The sequence below is a fragment of the Pan troglodytes genome, chromosome 23, assembly GCF_028858775.2.
Source record: "Pan troglodytes isolate AG18354 chromosome 23, NHGRI_mPanTro3-v2.0_pri, whole genome shotgun sequence".
Classification (NCBI taxonomy): Eukaryota; Metazoa; Chordata; class Mammalia; order Primates; family Hominidae; genus Pan; species Pan troglodytes.
Window position 1 is genome coordinate 29,489,409 of NC_086016.1, and position 8,861 is coordinate 29,498,269.

At 45.9% G+C, this 8,861-nt stretch overlaps 1 long non-coding RNA gene across 1 annotated transcript; it reads left to right on the plus strand.

The window, feature by feature from the left end:
- Nucleotides 1–1,045: 1,045 nt before the first annotated feature.
- Nucleotides 1,046–7,454, plus strand: LOC104003729 (uncharacterized). The gene is made up of 5 exons (XR_676466.5): nt 1,046–1,221; nt 1,450–1,688; nt 4,899–5,071; nt 5,841–6,006; nt 6,880–7,454. It is a non-coding gene; the product is annotated as an uncharacterized LOC104003729 (long non-coding RNA).
- Nucleotides 7,455–8,861: the final 1,407 nt, after the last annotated feature.

Here is an 8,861-nt window from a genome sequence, read left to right on the forward strand (position 1 = left end):
TTACCAACTTTACAGGTGAGGAAATAGTTGGATATTGAAATAACTTACCTCAGGGTCACACAGCTCTGGAGTGTGGATTTGAACTTATGTCTTCCTGTTACACTGTTCAGAAAACAGAGGATCAGCCCTGGTGGCCCCCACCTGTGCCCATGTCTTCCCCCCTTGGTCCTGGGACAAGGCTTGGTGTCCCAAGTGGGACTAGAACCCAGGACTCTGCCTTGTTGCCCCATCCACCCCAGTTCAGCTGACTGTGCAGAGTATGTGTTGCCTGGCTCTGTGACTGACATGACAACATTCACCCTAAAGGAATGGGCTTGGGGTTGGCTGATTACTGAGCTAGCAGGGACCTCAGATGTTGTGGGAAACCTGCAGTTAATACTTTGGGGGCATTTTCATATAAAATGTAGGTGTCTGAACTTCACACCTACCTATGGAATAAGAATCTTCAAGGGTGTGACCCAGAAACCTGCATTTTCAATATTCTCTCCCCATCATGATCTGATGGTGAGCAGTTCAGAATCATCTCATTCCCCCTCCACCAGCCCCTGTTGTATGAATCTTCTCTCCAGCTTCCCTGACAAAAAGATGCTTGATCTGTTTTGTTTGCATACCTCCAGTAATGGGGAGCTCACTCACTTTCATAGCTATTAAGTCCAAACCTTAAGCTTATGAAACATCCCAATGCTGATCCCTGGAGACTTGCAGAAGAAACAGCTGCTTCTGCACAGGTTACCTTGACTGGAGGCAGATTACACATGGTGTGTGTGTGTGGACAGTGGCCAAAGAGGGGGCTGGGACTATATTCCAATGTTGTCAGAAGTCATCATTCAGATGAAGGAACAGTAATGAAGTTTCAAACAAAATATGCATTGCCATATTTGCATTTGAGAAGAATCAAGCTGGGGTCACTACCTGTGGCCAGTAGATTAGATGGTGTCAGGCAAAGTTGACCAACCAGGTGATCCAAAGACCCCAGCTGTGCCCATAATTTCTTTATGATCTCATGCAAGGTCATAAACTCCACCCAAGTTCTTTGAGCCTCAGTTTTGTCTTCTGTAAAATGTAACAAGCAATAACTACCTCTTAGGGATGTATAGAGAGAATTCCCACAGGAGAGAGATGGCATATTTCAAATTGAGACTATTCGATCCACGGGCTGGTCATCAAGATGGAGCAGGGTATAGAGAAGTCATTAGGGATGATACAGAACAGCACCAAAGGGTTAGTAACGGTGGGGAACTGTTTGCACCCCAAAGCCTGAAAGAGTGGAGTAGGGTGGGATTACCTGGAAAGAGAGAGAGAGACAGAAGGAAAATGAGATTGAGGGAAGGGCTGCCTGGCAGGGGAAGCTGACGCCTTCAGGCAAGTGAAGAAGCCAGCCTGCAGCAACTCTGCAGGGAAGAATATAGGGAAATAAACGCCTTCATCTCTCTCTTGTCCCACCCGCAGAGCTCCTTCTGGGATTCTCTATTGGCTGAATTCAGCCAGAAGCTGCCAAGGGAGACCCCCACAACTGGATGCAGCCCACTGAAGTCAGCTTCCTGGGGTGCATAGCTGAAGGTAGCAGGGAGCAAAAAGAATCTGAAGGGGCAAGTGAACAATGTAGAGCGTATCTGTGCTGAAGACATAAGGAGAGAGTGGAGGTCAGAAGCTGGCACGGTCCCTGGTGCACGTGTCAGCCGCTAAAGGTAAGTCCCCTCCCACTGCCACAGCCCTGCTGTCCTTGGCATTAACTGACACCCCAAATAGAATACCCAGCTCAAGGACCTTGGGTCGGACCCCTCAGAGATTGTGGGACCCACCAAGCGGCCAGTCCTGGGCACTGCACAGACACGGGGCATGGGTTTGCCAGGAAACCAGGCAGGCTTGAGGCCAGGGGCCGCTGGGGCTGTTTGTGCAATTCTGCCTGCTTGTAGCTGTGAGCTGCGTAGCCACGAGCTGTCGAAATCAAGAGGCTGACATTTAACATGCAGCAGCTTCCTGTGATGGATAAATATTAAACACAGCACGACCGACAGGACTAAGTAAATATCTATTAGTCTCCGAGATGGAGTCTGCAGGCACAAGGAGAGGATATCCTAATTGTTCACCCTTCTTGTAATGTTAAATAAGCATCTCGCCAGATTTCAACCAGGAGGAGATGCCTTGCTTGGTTCTCTCAATTTCTCTCTCTCTCTGTCTCTCTTCCCCCCCCCCCGGTGTCTCTCTCTCCATCTCTTTTGATTTATCTCAATCTCTTTTTAACTTTTTTATATTAACTCGAAGAGTCTTAAATTTTTTGAGACCAGGCCAGAAAAAAAAAAAAAAAGACATGAAAAAGTAAGCATTTTCATGACCTCCCTCCAAAGACTGGAATAGAAAGCAAAACTGCTGGAGACCCTAGTAATGGTACAATTCAACCTATTTCTTTATAAATGTTAAGAAAAAAAAAAAGGTGAAGGACAAGGAGGAAGATTGTGGCAAAAATCCCTAACCCATGAGGTCAAGTCTAGTGCTAGCTATCTTTCATCTCCATTGGAAAGTCTAATTTTCTACTCTGTGTATGTGTGCATGTGTGTGTATACATATATACACATTATATTATCTATAATATACTATCTACTATATATGTCTACCCTGAATATTAATATGTATATGATAGTATCTATTACACACACACACACGCACACAATACATACATACACACACTTTGGCGACATGCTGCAGTGCCATGTTGCTGAGCACCATGCATTAAATCAGCCAATGCATGTTAACTATGCACCTGCTATAAGAGATACACTGTGCCAGGCCTTGAGTCAGAGAAGCAAAGGAGAGAGAGTAGGTCATTGACTGTATTTGTTATTTACTGTTATGTAACAAGTCACCACAAACTTTGTGGCCGAAAACTACAAACACTTATTATCTCATGTTTTCTGTGGGTCAGGAATCCAGGCTTTGCAAGATCCTCCGCTCAGGATCTCTTGTGAAACTGCAATTCCAGTGTTGTCTGGGTCTGCAGTCTCATCTGCAAGGTTGACTGGGGAAGGAGCCACTTCCAAATTCATGTGTTTGTTGGCAGAATTCCGTTCCATTAACACTGAGTAATGAAGCCTTCTGTTTTTCATTGGCTATTGGCTAGAGGCTGTCTCCAGTTCCTTACCCTGGGGGTCTCTCCATAGGTTGGCTTACAACATGGCCACTGGCACCATCTAAGCTAGCAAGGGAGATAATGTATTTGCATATTAGCAAGATAGGCATTACAGTTTTATACAATATAATCATAGAAGTGACATCCTATCCCCTTTGTGGCATTGGATAGAGGCAAGACACTCAAGGGAAGTGTCACAAAAAAGTGTGAGTACTGGGAAGTGGAGATCATGGGGCCCACCTTATAGTTTATTCTCCACACTGGCAATGGAGCTTATGTTCCAGTAGAGAAGGGAGACAACACATACATAGATCAAGAAAATCATCACTAATAGTGAAAAATGTCAGGAAGATCACCAGGGATCTTTGATCAAAGATAGTGAAGGGCTAGTTCAAGGACAATGTGGAGACAGAAGGAGCTACTTTACATAGGGCCCCAGAAATAGCCTCTCATGAAGAGATCAGTTTAGTGGAGACTTGATGAATGAGAAGAGCCCAATCTTGCTGTGGTGAAAGGTTACTCAGGCAGAGGGAATGGCAAGAACAAAAGTCTGAAGGCAGAAAGGAGGCCAGTGTCGTTGAAGTACAGTGGGCATAGTAGACTGTGGTTTGCAATAAGGTTGAGAGGTAGGCAGAACTCAGGCCATGCAGGGACTTATAGGCCAAGTGAGGGGAGGCATTAAAATTTGATTCTTAGGGTGACAGGCAGTGTATTAGTGCCCTAGGGCTGCTGTAACCAATTGTGACAAACTGTGAGGCTTTCAGAAATAAGAATTCACTTTCTTACAGTTCTGAAAGCCAGAAGTCAAAAACAGGTGTCGGCAAGGCCATGCTCCCTCTGAAGGCTCTAAGAGTTAACCTTTTCAGCTGGGCTTGGTGGCGTGTGCCTGTAGTCCCAGCTACTTGGGAGGCTGAGGCAGGAGAATCGCTTGAACCCGGGAGCTGGAGGTTGCGGTGAGCCGAGATCGCACCACTGCACTCCAGCCTGGTGACAGAGCGAGACTCCATCTCAAAAAGAAAAAAGAAAAAAGGAGTTAATCTTTTCCAGGCCTCTCTCCTGGCTCCCAGGGTTGCTAACACTCCTCAGTGTTCCTTACCTCTCAGGCATGTTGTTCCAGTCCCCGTTTCTGTCACCGCATAGCATTCTCTTCCTCTGTGTCCATTTAGAGTTTCCTTGTCCTCTCTTTATAAGGACACTGGTCTTGTTGGATTAAGGGTCTACCCTACTCCAGTAGTACTCCCATCATAATGTACAGCTTAATGACATCTGCAAAGACGCTATTTCCAAATAAGATCACAGTCACGGGCTCCAGAGATTAGGACTTTAATATATTCTTTGGGGTGGGAAGACCATTCAATTCACAACTGGAAGTCATTGGAAGGTTTGAAAAAGAGGAATGGCACTTTTTAAAGAGCCCTTAGGTTACTGTCTACAAAATAAATTTGGGGGCAAGCATCATAACCTGAATTGCAGGTAGATGACCATGCAGATTCATGATGAAGATGGCTGAGTCAAGGGTGAGAACAGTGGCAAGGAAGGGAGGTCTCAGTAGGAGGTAGATGCACTGGGGGTGGGAAAGGATGGCTGTGGCCTCTTTGTTGTGATCTGTCATCTCAGTATTCTGGGAAGATGGCATCTGGTTGGAGAATAGGAATAGCAAGAGGAGGTATAGGGGGCACATACTGGAGAAGACCATGGTGGGGGCAGGAGGTGGGTGGCCATTGAGGTCTGTGTACAAATATTCCATCTCTCCTCCCTCCATTTGGAACAGAAGTGGAGAGTATGAACATAAGCAAGAGGAAGTGATGAGTATCCCTTCCAGGAGAACTCTAAGAGGCAGTGAGTGATTTGCTGGGCTCCCAAGCCCTCTGCTCTGATGACAGCAAAGCCCCAAATCATGATGCCTCCATCAGTCGGGACCCCTCAGCAGAGCCAGCTTCACAGGTGAGCAACCTGTGCAGTCACACAGGGTCCCACAGTTAAAGGGACCCTGCACTTGGTTTGTTGCTCTGTTGTCACCATCTTCAAATTCTTAGCAATATTTGAACAAGGGGTCCTGCATTTGCGTTGTGCACTGAGCTCTGCAAATTACAGAGCTGGTCCTACCTCTGAGTGAAGCCAGTGCTTTGCAACACCGCAGCTGTCTCTTGGGGAGCAAGTAGCATAAGTGAGAAATAAAAATTGTCTGAAGTCACTAAAATTCAGGAATTATTTTGTTACTGCAGAATAGCTTAGCCTATTCTAACTGCCCATGGAAGCAACGGCAAGGCCAAAGGCTTCTAGAGGGGAAAGAAATAAGCCTAGAAGAAAGAGCACTAAGATGGGCTCAAATCTCTTATGTTACGTTTTGAGCTCTGGATGAGATTTGCTTGAAAGGTATTTTTGTTCTTATTCTAAGGGCAACTACATTTCTAACTAGATCTATGGTATATTGGTATATGTCTTGGATAATACCTCTCAGACTTAGGCAGACCTGAGTTGCACTACTGGCTGTGTGACCTTGAGCAGATGACTCAACTCTCCAAGGCTCAAATTCTCACCTGTAACATGGGAGTGATCATGACAGGTTCTCCTTCATAGGGCTGTTATGATAATCCAAGTAAGTGCTCAAATCCTGGTAGCTGTTATTATTGTTGTTGTTGGCTAATGAAGAGTGTGAGGCTTCCCCAAAGCCAGCTTCCCCATCTGATCCCTCTGAGTCTCACCCATTTAGCTGGAGTGGATGAATCAGAACTTTCCCCATGGGAGCATTTATAAAAAGGGGACACCCAGCGCAGAAGATGTTTTCCAGGGAGATCTCGGGGAGCCCAACAAGCCAAGAAGAGCAGAGCAAAGCATTCCAAGGAAGGACTCTAAGTCTGCAACAGAGCACACACGAGGTAGGTGCTTTTACCCCTGCTGTGCATTCAAGGAAAGGAGATCCGGAGAGGTTACAGCATCAGTCCCTAGTCACAAAAATTAGTAGCAGACCTGGGATTCATGCCAAGACATGCTGATGCCCTAACCAGGTCTCTTAACCACACCACTGCATGGCTTTTTGCAAAACTGTGGTTGATAAATTTTCCCTCTTTGTTATTTTGTGTCCTTCATGCCAGTAACTAACACGGTAAATTCCCATGCAAGTTTATTTCAAGGTTAACACTTGCCTTTGTAGATGACTTCCCTTGCTTTCTCTCATCAGAAATCCCTAACCGTGCGGGGTAAGCCTGGATGGCAAGGAGCTTAGAACACAACTCAGTGGTCATGAGCCTGACGTCATTCATCACTTTGCATACCTTCAAGTTCTTCTAACCTCCTCTCTCCTTCAAAAATCTTACTTTGGGCTCTGCCTCTTCCAAGAAGCAGTAGCAAGTCCCCCAGCTGATGAGCAGAATCAAAATTTTTACAAATGTGCATACCAATGGAGTTATTTTAGAATATGCCCAGGCCTGCAGAGGATGACTGCAAAAGCCCCTACTATTGGTAGAGCAGTGAGAAAATTGGTTTCACTGTCATGCCTTGTGTATTAGTTATCTATTGATTTATGCTAATTGACTGATGCTACATTTTAAAAAAAAACCACAAAACCTCAGCAGCATACAGCAATAAGTTTGCATTGCTTGTGCATTTAGGGTGCTCAGCCAGGTGGTTCTGCTGATCTTGCTGGGGATTACTCGTGTCCAGGGCTTGGCTGGCTGTTGGCTGATTGAGACTGGCCTCAGTGGGAATGATTCTGGCATCTCAGTTTGCTCCATGTATCTCTCATCCTCCAGGGTAGCCTACGCATGTACGTCTTGCAGTGATGGCAAGGAGCAGGAGAAAGAAAGCCCATCCAAACAAGCATATTGGAAGCCTATGTATCCCATAAGCTGACATCTTGTTGCCCAAAGCATGTCATGTGCGTGGTCCAGAGTCAGTGTTGAAGGGCTCTGCAAAATCACATGGTAAAGACTGTGGTTTCAGGGAGGAGTGAAGATTTGTGCGCATTGCTCCAATTGACAACCATGGCACTAGGCTCAGGCCACACTTCTTCCTAACAAGACAGCAAGTCAAAGCGTGGTTAGTTAAAGTCCATACAAAAACTCACTTTAACAGGCCTCCTCTGGATTGAACAGCTGATATTAAGTCATAAGGTACCACATCAGAAAGATACTGGGTATCTTTGGTTCAGCAATTCCATCACCAGGGACTTTTTCATCCTAAGGAAATCACTGCTCGGTGGACAAAGATATATGCATAAGGATGCTCCTTCTGGCCAAAGACCAAAAACATAAATGGCCATCAGTAAAAGCCAAGTGAGTAAACTATGGTCTGTATATGCAATGATCAAAGAAATAAAGGAAAATATATAATTCCCTAGAAGTATCAAGTAATATGGAAGGAAACTAGGCAGGGGAGGAGAATGGATGTGGGGGCAACAAGGAGAGGCCAGAGTGAGAAGGTGAGGCTGTGACCTCAGAATGATGAGGTGAGCGGGGAGGGGATTCCAGGCAGTGGGACAGCCTGTGCAAAGGGCCAGCGTGTGTGAGGGGTCCTGATGTCACCAACACTACCACTAGCCCTCCTCCAAGTCCTCTCCCATGGGTCACAAGAGCTCATATGGTTGCAATCCAATTTCAAAAAGGTCTCCTAACTTACCAGGCTCAAGCTGTTACTGAGAGTCCACCTTGACTTCTCAGGGGTCACTCCATTTTCCAAAGACCAACCAATTAGGTACAAGAGCAGAAGGGCTGTGGCCAAACAGACTTGCTGGAATTGCTCTTTGAAAGGGTATGAGCCAAGATTTTTTTATTTTTTCTTTTTTTAGACAGAGTCTCGCTCTGTTACCCAGGCTGGAATGCAGTGGCACGATCTTGGTTCACTGCAACCTCCGCCCTCCAGGTTCAAGTGATTCTTCTGTTTCAGCCCCCCAAGTAGCTGAGACTACAGGCACAAACCACCACGTCCAACTAATTTTTGTATTTTTAGTAGAGACGGGGTTTTGCCATGTTGGCCAAGCTGATCTCAAACTCCTGACCTCAGGTGATCCCTCTGCCTTGGCCTCCCAAAGTGTTGGGATTACAGGTATGAGCCACCCCACCTGGCCCAAGATTTCTAATAGGTGGGTGCTACAGGTTGAATGTGTCCCCCAAAGTTGATGTACTGGAAACTTGATCCCCAATGCAACAGTGTTGGGAGGTGGGGCCTAATGGGAGGTGTTTAATGAGGGCTCCACTTTCATTAATGAATTAATGCCAATTATAAAAGGGCTGGCTCGAGGCTGCAAGTTTAATCTCTTGCTCTCTCACTCTTTCTCACCCTTCCACCTTCTACCATGGAATGACACAGCATGAAGGTCCTCACTAGATACAGCCCCTCAATCTTAGACATCCCATTCTCCAGAACTGTAAGAAATAAATCTCTGTTCCTCATAAATTACCCAGTCTCAGGCATTCTGTTATAGTAATACTTCATGGACAAAGACAATGTGTGGGCAGAGGGAAGGGAGTAACCAATGGGACCAGAGACAGCCTGGGATGGAGGAGAAGAGAGAGGTTTTGCAAATCAGTTGAGCTGGCTCTGCCTGGCCCCACCATTTACTCACTTTATGACCAAAGGCCTGTCACTTCACCTCTTGGAGCCTCAGTTTCCCCGTGAATATGAGAATCACACCCACTGCTAAGGTCATAAAGATTCAATGGCATGCACAGTACTTGGCACATTGGATATACTCAACTGATGGTAGCTAGATATTGTTGTTGCTGTTTCCTCTATC